Source organism: Anolis carolinensis, unplaced genomic scaffold, assembly GCF_035594765.1.
Source record: "Anolis carolinensis isolate JA03-04 unplaced genomic scaffold, rAnoCar3.1.pri scaffold_11, whole genome shotgun sequence".
Lineage (NCBI taxonomy): Eukaryota > Metazoa > Chordata > Lepidosauria > Squamata > Dactyloidae > Anolis > Anolis carolinensis.
In genome coordinates this window covers 16,194,996-16,208,930 of record NW_026943822.1, presented here as the reverse complement: position 1 = coordinate 16,208,930, position 13,935 = coordinate 16,194,996, and the positions used below count along the sequence as shown (strand labels likewise).

General features: G+C 41.8%; 1 protein-coding gene across 4 annotated transcripts in view; it reads left to right on the top strand.

The window, feature by feature from the left end:
• sema6d (semaphorin 6D) overlaps positions 1 to 13,935 on the top strand; it is a 580,684-nt gene that overhangs the window by 423,483 nt on the left and 143,266 nt on the right. The gene's annotated exons all lie outside the window — the stretch shown is intronic.

Here is a 13,935-nt window from a genome sequence, read left to right as displayed (position 1 = left end):
GGGCGGATCACATTACACATATAAGGCAAACATTCAATGCCTTAACATAGAACAGAGACAAAGACAGGCTCCGAGCTGGCCTCGAACTCATGACTTCTTGGTCAGAGTGATTTGTTGCAGCTGGCTGCTCACCAGCCTGCGCCACAGCCCGGGCCCATCTTAATGCAGATAATAATGGTAATAATCATCACCATCATCTTCATCACCAGTGGGATCTACAACTTGGTTAAGCAGGCATTCCTTGGATTTGAGCCATCTCAGAAGCAGTGGTACCAGTTTTGCTTGCTTATAAGATGCCATCTTTTCTTTGGGAGTAATAATTTTGTCAGCCAGTCCTGCCGCCTTGCCCTCGGCAATAATGCCTTGCAACACATGCGAGGTCCTCCCTCCGGTAAGCCTCCTGTCAGAGTTGTTAAACAAACGGCCCTTATCGCTCTTGCCAAAAGGTCCCTGCACATGGGTGATATCAAGAATTTATTTCTGTTGCCTTGGAACTTGCAAGAACCGCACAGCAGACCCTTTTCCTTTAGTCCCCGAGGGAAGCCTACCAGAAATATTTATTTCTGCATCCTTCCCAAATCGAATCAATAAGCCAGTGGGAGGGGGAGAACTGCGAAGTTTCGGATCAGACCAAGACTCAGCCTTGTTTGGTCAGGGAAATGCTTATGCATGTGCATGTTCCCCAAAACTGAGATTTTGAGTACAGTCTTCATGACTAAGGAACCCCCATGGTGCAGCGTGTTAAAGTGCTGAGCTGCTGAACCTGCGGAACAAAAGGTCACAGGTTCGAATACAGGGGGCGGAGTGAGTGCCCACTGTTAGCCCCAGCTTCTGCCAACCTAGCAGTTTGAAAACATGCAAATGTGAGTAGATCAATAGGTACCACCCCGGCGGGAAGGCAACAGTACTCCATGCAGTCATGCCAGCCACATGACCTTGGAGGTGTCTACGGACAACGCCAGCTCTTCGTTGAAAGGTTGGTGGTTTGAATCTGGGGAGTGGAGTGAGTTCCCGCTGTTAGCCCCAGCTTCTGCCAACCTAGCAGTTCGAAAACATGAAAATGTGAGTCGATCAATAGGTACTGCTCCGGTGAGAAGGTAATGGCACTCCATGCAGTCATGCCAATGGCCACACGACCTTGGAGGTGTCTACGGACAACGCTGGCTCTTTGGCTCAGAAATAGAGATGACCGCCAACCCCCAGAGTCGGACACGACTGGACTTAATGTCAGGGGAAAACTTTACCTTCATGACTAGTAACCATCTTTAATCCGTTTGAAGCCATCCAATTAGATAACACATTCTTACCTCTTTGGCCTCTGGTGGCCTAGGGGATAAAAGCCTTATGACTTGAAGGTTGGGTTGCTGACCTGAAGGCTGCCAGGTTCGAATCCCACCCGGGGATGGCGCGAATGAGCTCCCTCTATCAGCTCCAGCTCCATGCGGGGACATGAGAGAAGCCTCCCACAAGGATGGTAAAACATCAAAACATCCGGGCGTCCCCTGGGCAACGTCCTTGCAGATGGCCAATTCTCTCACTCCAGAAGCAACTCCGGTTGCTCCTGACACGGAAAAAAAAAAAAACCTCTTTGGGTTGGAAGCTCTAAACTTTTAACTCTATACTTATGAAGAAGTACAGAATCTGTGTTATTACTCATAGTGTAAGCCAGAGATGGGTATCTGAAATCCATAGGTGGATAGCAAATGGCATCAAGGATTTTGTAGGTTTCCTGGCCATTTGGATCAGGTGCAGAGTCTCTTCTGGAGATCTTCATGGCACAGATTAGGCCTGAATTTTAAAGGCTCCAATCCTTGCCATTGGAAATGTTTTCTTAAAAGGATTTGGCATCTTTAACAAGCAGCATGCTAGGATGTTTGGAGTTTGGATAATAGTTTTTGTGCCTTGACCTTGCGTAGTTGGCTTCCACCTGGACCACAGTGTGTTCTGGTTTGAGAACTTCCTTTGGTTTATGGAGGAGATTAGGGCCCCTTCTATGCTGCCATCCAATCCAGATTATCAAAGTAGATAATCGACGTTATCTGCTTTGAACTGGATTATCTGAGTCTATGGAGCCCCTGGTGACACAGCAGATTAAACCATTGAGCTCCTGAACTTGCGGACCGAAAGGTTGGCGGTTTGAATCCGGGGAGCGGAGTGAGCTCCTGCTATTAGCCCCAGCATCTGCCAACCTAGCAGTTCGAAAACATGCAAATGTGAGTAGATCAATAGGTACCGCTTCTGCGGGAAGGTAACAGTGCTCCATACAGTCATGCCACATGACCTAGGAGGTGTCTATGGACAACACAGGTTCTTTGGCTTAGAAATGGAGATGAGCACCAACCCCCAGAGTCGGACATGACTGGACTTAATGTCAGGGGAAACCTTTAGCGTCACCTTATCTTGAGTCTACACTGCCATATAATGAAGTTCAAAGTAGATAATCTGGATTTTGTGTGGCGGTATAGAAGGGGCCTTGGAGAGCATAGAGGAAGCGCTTAGATTATTAGGAAGCATTCAGATTACTCAAATCTGGCATAAACCCTAAGAAATTGCCTTTCTGTCTTGTTTGTGAGATTTATTTGTTATCTTTCTTGAATAAAATTATTATTATATTTTATTAAATTTTATATTAAAAATTATCAATATATTGTAATATTATTAGTAATATTACATGTAAAATATAATATATAATTAATATTATTATATTGTATTATTAGTATTATATCGTATTACAATATAATATTATGAATATTATATGTATATACAATATGTTATATTTATTATATATTATTGTAAATTATATTGTATATTTATATTAAATATATATAATTATATTTAATATTTAATGTTTATTTTACTTAAGTGATATTTGTCTTTACTGTTCTAATGTATTTATTTATTTATTTATTTATTTACAGTATTTATATTCCGCCCTTCTCACCCCGAAGGGGACTCAGTGCGGATCACATTACACATACAGTATAAGGCAAACATTCAATGCCTTGACATAGAACAAAGACAAAGACAAACGCAGGCTCCGAGCTGGCCTCGAACTCATGATCTTGGTCAGAGTGATTGGTCTCAGCTGGCTGCAGCTGGCTGCTCATCAGCTTGCGCCACAGCCCGAGCTATAGCACAAATCCTATGTAAAATCATACTACGTATTTTTGACATTAATATTGAAATCTGAAATATTTATTTATTTATTTACAGCATTTATATTCCTCCCTTCTCACCCCGAAGGGGACTCAGGGTGGAACACATTACACATATAAGGCAAACATTCAATGCCTTAACATAGAACAAAGACAAGACAAACATAGGCTCCGAGCTGGCCTCGAACTCATGACTCCTGGTCAGAGTGATTCATTACAGCTGGTTGCAGCTGGCTGCTCACCAGCTTGTGCCACAGCCCGGGCTGTAGCACAAATCCTATGTAAAATCATACTACGTATTTTTGACATTAATATTGAAATCTGAAATATATACAGAAAGTCTTTACTTTGTTCTACAGGAATTGTTCTACATTTTTTCTTGCACACAGAAAATGAGTTTTTGTACAGAAAATTGCATTAAAAATATTTTCTGTGAGAAACATTGGGCTTATGCAAAGATATTTTTTTCCAGACTGATGTGTCCCTGCAAAACAGTTCAAAATCTAAAACAAGAGAGCATTGTTCAGGCTCCCCTTGTTGTAGCCATTTTCCCAACTGGGGTTTCTGACGACCAGGAAAGCCTTTGTTTGATCTGAGGATGAATAATTGCCAATATTTTTTTTTCTTCCCTTCTATAGTGTGAAGGGGGGAGTGGGTAAGACCCTGAAGTCTAGATTCTAAAATTACCTAACTGCACCACTAACTTTGATTCACTGCCAGTCGGAGGAGACAGCGGCGGGTTTGGCGGACTGACTCAGCACAAGCCAAAGCTTTATGGGCATTGGATGAGACAACAATAGAGCCAGAAGTGCGGCGGGAAGCAGGGAGGATTTAAGAGCAGTCAGGAACATTGGGTGGGGATCAGAGCTCTTAAATTGTGAACAATCGCACGTTTTTGAGAAGAGAGCTTACTATTAAAGTACCTGGCATGAAAGTGTCGCTCTTTTTCTCTCTGTTCATTAGAATTAAAGCTGAATTTAAGAATAAGGAACAGATATAATTGGCTGTACCTGCCTTGCCATTTATAGGGCAGCGGAATAATAACCCGTTGGGCACACGGAGGCCAAGGAGAGAACAGGCTTGGCATTGTTCTGGAGTGGCACATTTATTATAATCAGCAAGCCAACGCAGGCTCACTTTCCACAATTGGTGGAGGGCCAGGCTTGGCACTGTCTGCCAAGGTAGCCGGCCTTTTATTTTGCCGGCTGGTGCGGTCAAGAAAGAGAGGGAGGGTGGCCATGCCCATAGCTGTACCTGGCACAAAAATATTTCAAGGGAAAAATAAATGAATTTCTGGTGATCCATGAAAAAAAATATATGAAATTTTCCATCCCACGGGCTCTTAATGGTTTTCTTCAAGTAGCGCAGAGGTCTCTGCTGTTCAGCGACGTTTTCTTGGCTGCAGAATGTGCAGAAACCAAAGAGGAAAAATGAGCCATTTTGAAATTATTTGCTGATGTTGGAATCATTTAGACAGACATACCTTTTCAGGCTGCAGGTTCCGGGAAATCATTGTTCTTAAATCTCTTGTCTGTTGCAAAACAACTACTAGAGTGTTGGGTGGTTTCTGCATTGTATGACTGTCTTCTAGCAGCATTTTCTCCTGACGTTTAGCCTGCATCAGAGGATGATGAGGCCTATTTGTTTTTAAAGGAACAGTAAAGATTTCCCCTGACGTTAAGTCTAGTCGTGTCTGACTCTGGGGGATGGTGCTCATCTCCATTTCTAAGCTCCTCCAAGGTCATGTGGCCAGCATGACTGCATAGAGCGCCATTACCTTCCCGCCGGAGCGGTACCTATTGATCTACTCACATTGGCATGTTTTTGAACTGCTAGGTTGGCAGGAGCTGGAGCTAACAGCGGGCGCTCACTTCGCTCCCGGGGTTTGAACCTGCGACCTTTCAGTCTCCAGCTCAGTGATTTAACGCACTTTGCCATCCTTTGTTTTTAAGTAAGTATTTATTTGTATAGTTAGTTATTGTAAGTTCACACTGATGTTTATTTTATGTACAGTAGAGTCTCGCTTATCCAACGTAAACGGGCCGGCAGAACGTTGGATAAGCGAATATGTTGGATAATAAGGAGGGATTAAGGAAAAGCCTATTAAACATCAAATGAGGTTATGATTTTTACAAATTAAGCACCAAAACATCATGTTAGACAAACAAATTTGACAGAAAAAGTAGTTCAATATGCAGTAATGCTATGTAGTAATTACTGTATTTACGAATTTAGCACCAAAATATCACGATGTATTGAAAACATTGACTACAAAAATGTGTTGGATAATCCAGAATGTTGGATAAGTGAGACTACTGTATTATTTGATTATGTATTTGGTTCATTTGTTATTATGGCATTGAATGTTTGCCACTTTTTGTCTGGAAACTGCCCTGAGTCCCTGATATAGAGCAGACTAGCTGTGCCCTGCCACGCGTTGCTGTGGCCCATTGGAATTGCACTGAATAGCTCTGGTTTTTGGATTTTTTTAGGCCCTGTGGAGGTTCGTGACAAGATATTTTGTGGTTTCAACCTCGAGGCGTGGATGATAGATTGTGTTGTGAAATTTCTAGGTTGGGGGGTGTTTAATTTTGTTGTTTTGCTCGGTGCCAGGATTCCATCACTCTTTTATATATATAGATTACAAATAAGTAGAGTCTTGCTTATCCAACACAAACGGGCCAGCAGAATGATGATGCTAGCCACAGATACAGGTGAAACTTCAGGAGAAAATGCTGCTACAACACAGCCATATAGCCCAGAAACCACACAACACTCTAGTGATTCTGGTCATGAAAGCTTTCAACAATACAACAAACAACTAATAGTTCTACTAGTCTGCAACTACTAACATGTTGCTCTTTAAAAGGAACTTTTCCTAGATAGGTTGTGGAATGACATAAACATACAGATTTACAGCCCTGCATGTTGTTGCAGTATTTACATAAGCGTTTACAACATTACACCTTGTGCAAACCCGAGAGTTTATAACACTAGCCGTGATTGCACAATGTATTAATGTTGGCATCTGGTTAATTTTTAATTACAGATGGATGGGTCTTTTGTTGCCAATTTTTCTTTTATGAGCTGTTTTTTTTATTATTATTATTATCACTGAATAAACATTGGTAAACCTGCCCATTCTCCTTCCATCATCATCTCTGGTGAGTTCAAAGTTTGTTATGGATATTTGAACTGCTTTTTAGAAGTACAGTACCTATGTTTGCCTGAAGCACAAAAGAGCGATCATTTAGAATAAACGCCAAATAGTAGAATGGGAAGAAAATTACCATTTTTAAATGGAACCCATGTCATATGGTAGAGCTGAAGCGTTTGGATGCTTTTACTTTTGTATCTGCAACAACACAAATAGAAAATTCAGCAAGTCAGAATACCTTCTGATATTGCACAGATGAACCCTGAGACATGGGTGGTCAAGCAACATTAGAGTATAGTTAAGATGATGGAAGTTGTTAATAAGGAAAACATACAATATAGAGTCTGCAATAGTTTGCATTTGCCTACTGGGAAGGGCAAGGCTTCCTCTATCTTCTCTTTTCCTCATTCTATCCACAAATTAACTCAACACAAACTACTTTTGCATTTTGAACCCAATATGCAGCCATTAAAGTACAGTCAGCCCTCTTCATTCACTAGAGTTAGGGCACAGGAGCCGTGGTGGCGCAATGGGTTAAACCCTTGTGCTGGCTGAACTGCTGACCTAAAGGTTGGTGGCTCGAATCCGTGAGACGGAGTGTCATCTCTAGTTTGTGAGAACATGAGAGAAGCCTCCCATCAGGATGGTAACATCCAGAAGTTCCCTAGGCAACGTCTCTGTAGACAAGAGGTCCTCAAACTTTTTAAGTGGAGGGCCAATTCACAGTCCCTCAGACCATTGGGGGGCCGGACTATGATGAAATAGTCCAAAATTAGGTTTGTTGTTGTATGCCTTCAAGTTGTTTCAGACTTAGGTTAACCCTAAGTCTAAAGTTTAGGACAGAGGCCAGGTCAATGACCTTGGGGGACCACATCCGGCCCATGGGCCTTAGTTTGGGGACCTCTGATCTAGACGATCTCATAAGACCATAGGTAAGCAAAGAGACCTCCAAAGACCATCTAGATGGTCTCATAAGACCATAGGTAAGGAAAGGGATCCTCAAAGACCTTCTAGATGGTTTCATAGGACCATAGGTAAGGAAAGTGACCTTCAAAAGCCATCTAGATGGTCTCATAAGACCATAGATAAGGAAAGGGATCCTCAAAGACCATCTAGATGGTTTCATAAGACCATAGGTAAGGAAAGGGGCCCCCAAAGGCCATCAAGACGATCTCATAAAACCATAGGTAGGTAAAGGCACCCTCAAAGGCCATCTAGATGGTCTCATATGGCCATAGGTAATGAAAGAGACCTCCAAAAGCCATCTAGATGGTCTCATACGGCCGTAGCTAAGCAAAGAGACCTCCAAAGACCATCTAGACGATCTCATAAGGCTATAAGTAAGCAAAGAGACCTCCAAAGACCAGGTAGACTTAGGTCAACCTGAAGTCTAAAATTTAGGACAGGGGCCAGGTAAATGACCTTGGAGGGCCGCATCTGGCACCCAGGCCTTAGTTTGGGGACCCCTGCTGTAGACAGTCAATTCTCTGACACAAGAAGCGACTTGCTGTATGTTCTCAAGACACTTCTGACATGATAAAAAACAGGAGCCCCAAGGGACAAACTGCAAATTTTAAAAATCTGGGGTTTTTTTTTTTACCTGAGAGAAGACCTTCCAGCATGATTTATGGTCAACTTCTTCTGGAAAGTGGCCATAAAATCTCTTTGGAAGACCTTAAGATCCTTTAAGATATGTTCTCTATAGGGATCACTGGGTCTTCCAGTGTGATTCTGTAACATCCAGCAGAAGGTGACCATAGAGTCGTACTGGAGGACGCAGAGATTCCTAAAGAGAATATTTTATTATTATTATCATTATTATTATTATTATTATTATTATTTACAGTATTTATATTCCGCCCTTCTCACCCCTAAAGGGACTCAAGGCGGATTACAATGAACATATACAGTAGAGTCTCACTTATCCAAGCTAAACGGGCTGGCAGAAGCTTGGATAAGCGAATATCTTGGATAATAAGGAGGAATTTAGGAAAAGCCTATTAAACATCAAATTAGGTTATGATTTTACAAATGAAGCACCAAAACATCATGTTATACAACAAATTTGACAGAAAAAGTAGTTCAATACGCAATAATGTTATGTTGTAAATACTGTATTTATGAATTTAGCACCAAAATATCACGATATATTGAAAACATTGACTACAAAAATGGCTTGGATAATCCAGAGGCTTGGATAAGCGAGGCTTGGATAAGTGAGGCTCTACTGTATATGGCAAACATTCGATGCCATCAGATAAACAACATACAGTATAGACACACACACACACAGGCAATTTTAGCATTTCCAACTTTCATGAGGGTATGCCCGATTCCGGCTACAGGGAGAGCTGTTGCTTCATCGTCCACGAGTGACACCGAGTGCTGTACTTCCTCATTCCTTTCTGCGTGCTGCTGACAGTTTTATGGTGTTGCAAATTAGTTAAATTAGCCTCCCGCATCAAGAGTACCTAAATTTCCTAGTTGACAGATGCAACTGTCTTTCGGGCTGCTTAGGTAAACAGCAAGCTGGGCTATTTAATGGTCGGGGGCTTAACCCAACCCGGGCTTCGAACTTGGGTTACTAGCCAGCTGCGCCACAGCCTGGCCCTGAATGAAATCCATGAATAATCAAATCCATAAAAGTAAAACCCATAAACTGGATAAGGGGTAAGTGGGAATTGGACAGCAAAATCATAGCAGCAGCTGGAAAAGTGGCGTATTTATTTATTTATCGTGTCAGAAGCGAACTGAGGATACAGTTACAATGTATTTAAAAACACAAACAAAGTTAAAAACTTGGCATTATACTAGATTTCCTTTGACAAGAAGCTGGCCACTTGGGCTACCTCTGGTGTCGCTGTGAGAAGGTCCTCCATTGTGTATGTGGCAGGGCTCAGGCTGCATTGTAGTAAGTAGTCTGTGGTTTGCTCTTCTCATCTGGTATCAGCCATGGATTGCTAAAATTGAGACAACCGCCAGATATGTGTCAATGAACAGTTTGGGATAGACCATTATTACACTGCACTTTATTGTCCATTTTAACTGTGAAATTACCTGTCTCCGTTTTGGTATTTTCTGCACTTTGCCCGGGATCTATGAATTTAGTCCCCTGATTTTAATATTGCATGATTCATGCTCATTTTAATGATTGTTTTTATTGATGTTGATGTTTTTATTGGGTTAATTGTGTTATGGCTTTGTGATTGTTTTTTTTATTGTTGTATCGGGCATGGCTCCATGTGAGCCTCCCCGAGTCCCTTCGGGGAGATGGGGCGGGGTAAAAAAATAAAGTTATTATTATTATTATTATTATTATTATTATTATTATTATTATTATTATATTATTATTATTATTATTATTATTATTGCCTGTCAGAAGTAGAACAGCGAACATTTCTCCTCACCCACTCAAATCAAGCAACACAAGCCATTCAAGCTATTTGGTTTCAAAGCTGAAAATTATGCAAACATTTATTGCCATCCCAATGGGAAAAATCCAGTTGCAACAGACAATGTGCTTTCTTTTTATGGGATCATCTGCTGCCAGGTCACCCCACTCCCTTTGACAGTTGGGTTGGATCTAGAAAAGCCATTTTGCCCTTTGCTGACAGGCCAGTTTTCTGTCCACCTGCAGAAAACGGTTTTATATTTGCTGCTGGTATAAATCTATTCAAAAAGTTTCAGCAAACTATTAATTTCAGAAAGAAGAGTTTCCTCCCCTTCACTTTTCCACAAGTACCGTTCTTTCCCCAACCTTAAAATAACAAACTGCTGCATCCTGGGATGTGTTACTTTGCTACTTTTACGATGTAATTAGAGAGGCAGAAACGGGGAAGCAGAGACCGGGAGGGAATGGCCGTGGGGTTGGCGAAGGGGAGATCCTGGGAATCGATCCAAAACAAAGTAATGGAACAGTTAATCAGGTACAGGTATCACAATGACCTTACAAACCCAGACACAGTGACTACATCCAGGATGGAAAGAAAACTGGCTTGTTTGACATTCATGATGGAAAATAAGCACTTCTAGCAGGCAGAGGAAGCCGATGTATGCCAGGCCAGGCTTTTCAAAAACGCAGGCAACAATCTTTTCCAACACCTGCTACTTGTTCTTTCACATCCAGGAGTGGAAAACCTTTGGTTCTCCAGAGATGTTTCATCTCCTGGAATCCCCAGTGAAAATAACCATGCAATGGGAACTGCAAGACAAGACCAGATCAAAATTGTTTTTATCAAAAGTTTGAGTTAGGAATATTCTGTCTGAATTTCTAGACTTGTACTTGTATGTCTGTAGGCTGAGAGGAGAACCGGGGCAGAGATACGCGGCTGCCGAGAGCTCTCCATAGCTCTTGCCAGCTGCATGTCTTCTCCTCCTCCTCTTCTTGCCTGTCTCCTTCTCCTCTCACATGTTTCCTTCTCCCCCTCTCAGCCTGGGGATGTGGTTGCCTGACACGTCTCCAAGCTGAGAGGAGAGCCAGGGCACAGACATGCAGTTGACGAGAGCTCTCCGGAGCTCTCGGCAGCCACGTGTCTCCTTCTCTTCTCGTATATCTCCTTCTCCTCTCAACCTTGGGATGCGGTGGCCTGCTGCAACTGAGAGGAGGGCCAGGGTGTTTGCAAATGGCTACCCATGTTGTAATTTAGCCGATGATTGTTTCTGATGTCACTGTGGATGATGGCATTGCTGAGCCTGTGAGCCAGCATGAGATTTTAAGTCCTGAAAATGAGTGTTGTTGTCAGGTTAGCTTCACCTTGCTAAAGACACCAGGCTGCACACAGAACATAGTCTTTTGTAGTTTATTAAAATAGTTCATAAAAGGTAAAAGTTCAGTTCCAAAACATAGTTACAAAACAAGGCTGTAATCATCAAATCCATAGAAGCATAGGCATGAAACAAGGTCCTTTCAAAGGAAGCCAAAGTCCCAGCAACTAGAATATATCCAGGCTACAAGGTAATACAAGAACGCAGACTTGATACAGGAAAGCAGACTTGGTTCTTGACTCTAGCTAAGAAGCTGCTTTTGACAAAGATCTCTCTTTCAGCAGACTGTTTTAATAGCATAACATGAAGACATTTATTTGCCCTTTGACCTCCCTCTTATTTGCTATTCATAAGCTTCTACGCACCCCCCGAAATTCCAACCGACTAGCACGATCGAGCTCAGCAGCCTCATTGTCAAGGTCGTCAAGGCCACTGAGCTCATTAGTATCATCAGAGCTACTCTTCCCTTCTGCTTCTTGCACCTGAAAACCATCATCAGAAACAACCTAATTTCTTCCCATGGGAAAAACTCCCTGCTCAGCTCCCACAGCAGGAACACTTTGCACCTGAATCCCATAATTCTCATCAGAGTCATCTTGAAACTCATCCTGAATCTGAATCCCATCATTATGCACTTGCATCCCAGAATCCTCATCAGAGTCACACAAAGGCAAAGGCTGAGTTACAACAGTTGTGTTTCTCCTGTAATTTCTGAAGGCCACATTCCTGAAGGAGGCCCAGAGCAGTCTTTCTCTAGGGAAGCGAGTTCTGAAGATGAATTGCCAGGTGAAGAGACTAATGAGCCAGGAGATAGGAGACAGAACTTCCATAAACTTCGGTCGAGTTCTTAAGAGCGCTGAACGTCATTGCGCTTGTTAGATAAGAGACCCTTATCTGGTTGTAAAGGCAAACAAAATGATTTCATGACCATCTATGAGACAGGAAAAGCTTTATATGAGAAAGGGGAAAAGATTTTTGATCAGTCTGGGCAATGTTGAAGTTTAAAGAACATCTTACATCAAGCCTTAGCCAAGGGAATTTCTAGTTTCATGTTTCAAGCTATCCAAGTTCTTGTTTTTCCAAGTCTGAAGGATTATCCTGGAGTTCTATGTATTGGTTTTTATGCTGCCTTGTTTATCTGGATATTTTGCATTCCTGGCTTTTGAATTCTACCTTTGTACCTTGGAATTAATGGACTATTTCATATCTATGGACTGAGCTGTTTTTACCATTTTTATTGCTTTGTCTTTTATATATTCTTCAATAAACTGCTTGCTGACTTACTGCTGTGGTGGTTAAGTACAAGGTTGCTCCTGCTTTGGGATACAACAGCCCACCACCACCCCAGTCACCACCCCCATGCCAAGCGACCCCCCCCACCCCAATGTGCATTGTTTGTATTGTGTATCAGGATAATGGCTAGGAAGTGCCAATGTGCACTGATAGAACCTGATGCACATCGAGATACTCTTACTAGTGTCCCATTATGTATCTTCATGAAAAGGGTTTTTTTTTAGTATTTATTAGGCATGTCCGATAAATGAAAAAAATGTTTCAATTCTCGTTTCTAAAGTAGGGGGCGCTGGCGCTTCGATATAGAAAGTATTTCCGATTTTTTTCACCCAAAAATTTCGGATATTTCCGAAAATTCGTAATGATTCTAAATGTTTCTAAAATGGCGGACGCGCATGCGCAATCGCTACACACTGGGCTTGTATGGCAATCTTCCATGTGGACACAGAGGACGTTAGCCCCCACCTTTGCGTCCATCGTGGAAGCTTCTGATTGGCCGGGGAGTGGCAGCCATGTTAGGCTGCGCTAAGCTCCCATTCAAGTTAGGTTGCAGAAACAAAAAATTTTTTAAAAAATATTTTTTTAAATATATTTTAAAAAATTGGGGGGGGGGGGGAGAATTAACGAAACATTAAGAGACAATTAGAGAATGGTCCAACAATGATTCGAATTCACATTGCTGGTTGCGCTGTGAGACAATGTCTCAGAATGCGTATCAAAAAGTGAGAACAATCCGAAATAATTCCGATATATGATTCAAAATGATTTTTTGGACATGTCTAGTATTTATGCTATATAGCAAAGTATAGTTAGAGATATACGTATACCATAGACCCTGATGGAGGATTCTAGCCAACATAGTAAAATATTTATATCTGTAGCAAAGACATGTTGTGTTTTATCTTCCCACTGGGAAAAGACACACATGTTTGAGTAAAATGATTTGTACTTCCTATTTCCTGTGGTTACCACCAGATCAAAAACAGACAGCTCGCTGCTTTGGTATACACAATGTGACAATAGTTAAGGAGGATCATTTACTGACATTCATGGCCTTGTAACTGAGGACTGTGTAGCGGACAAAGCATCGCAATATCATCTCTACAGCCTTTTTCAGCAGCCGTGTTGCATCAAAATACATTTCCCAGAGATCAGAGCGTGGCAATTATTTCTTCTTCTAGCAGTTGTATAGACATTCACATTTCCATTGAAAATACAAATGCATGCTCCCAAATTTAAAACACACACACACACCACAGTAGCAAATGTAATAACGTGATCCAAACGCCCGGCGCTCGTCTGGGAAGAAACGTTCTTCTGCCATTATGTGAAAATTTAGCATGACTGAAACAGCGTCTGCATTTGATTAGGCAATTTTAAAAATGTAAGAGCCTTTACACTTGAGGGCAATGCTGCAAAACAATGTACTAAAATTGGTTTGCCTTTCCCCGACTTCCATATTTTTATTGCTCTTTGTCTCAGATGAGAAATGCAAGATGTCCACATGGCAAATTAATGCCTTTTGATGTAATATATAGTAAATAAGAGCAGCGGCATGAACACATG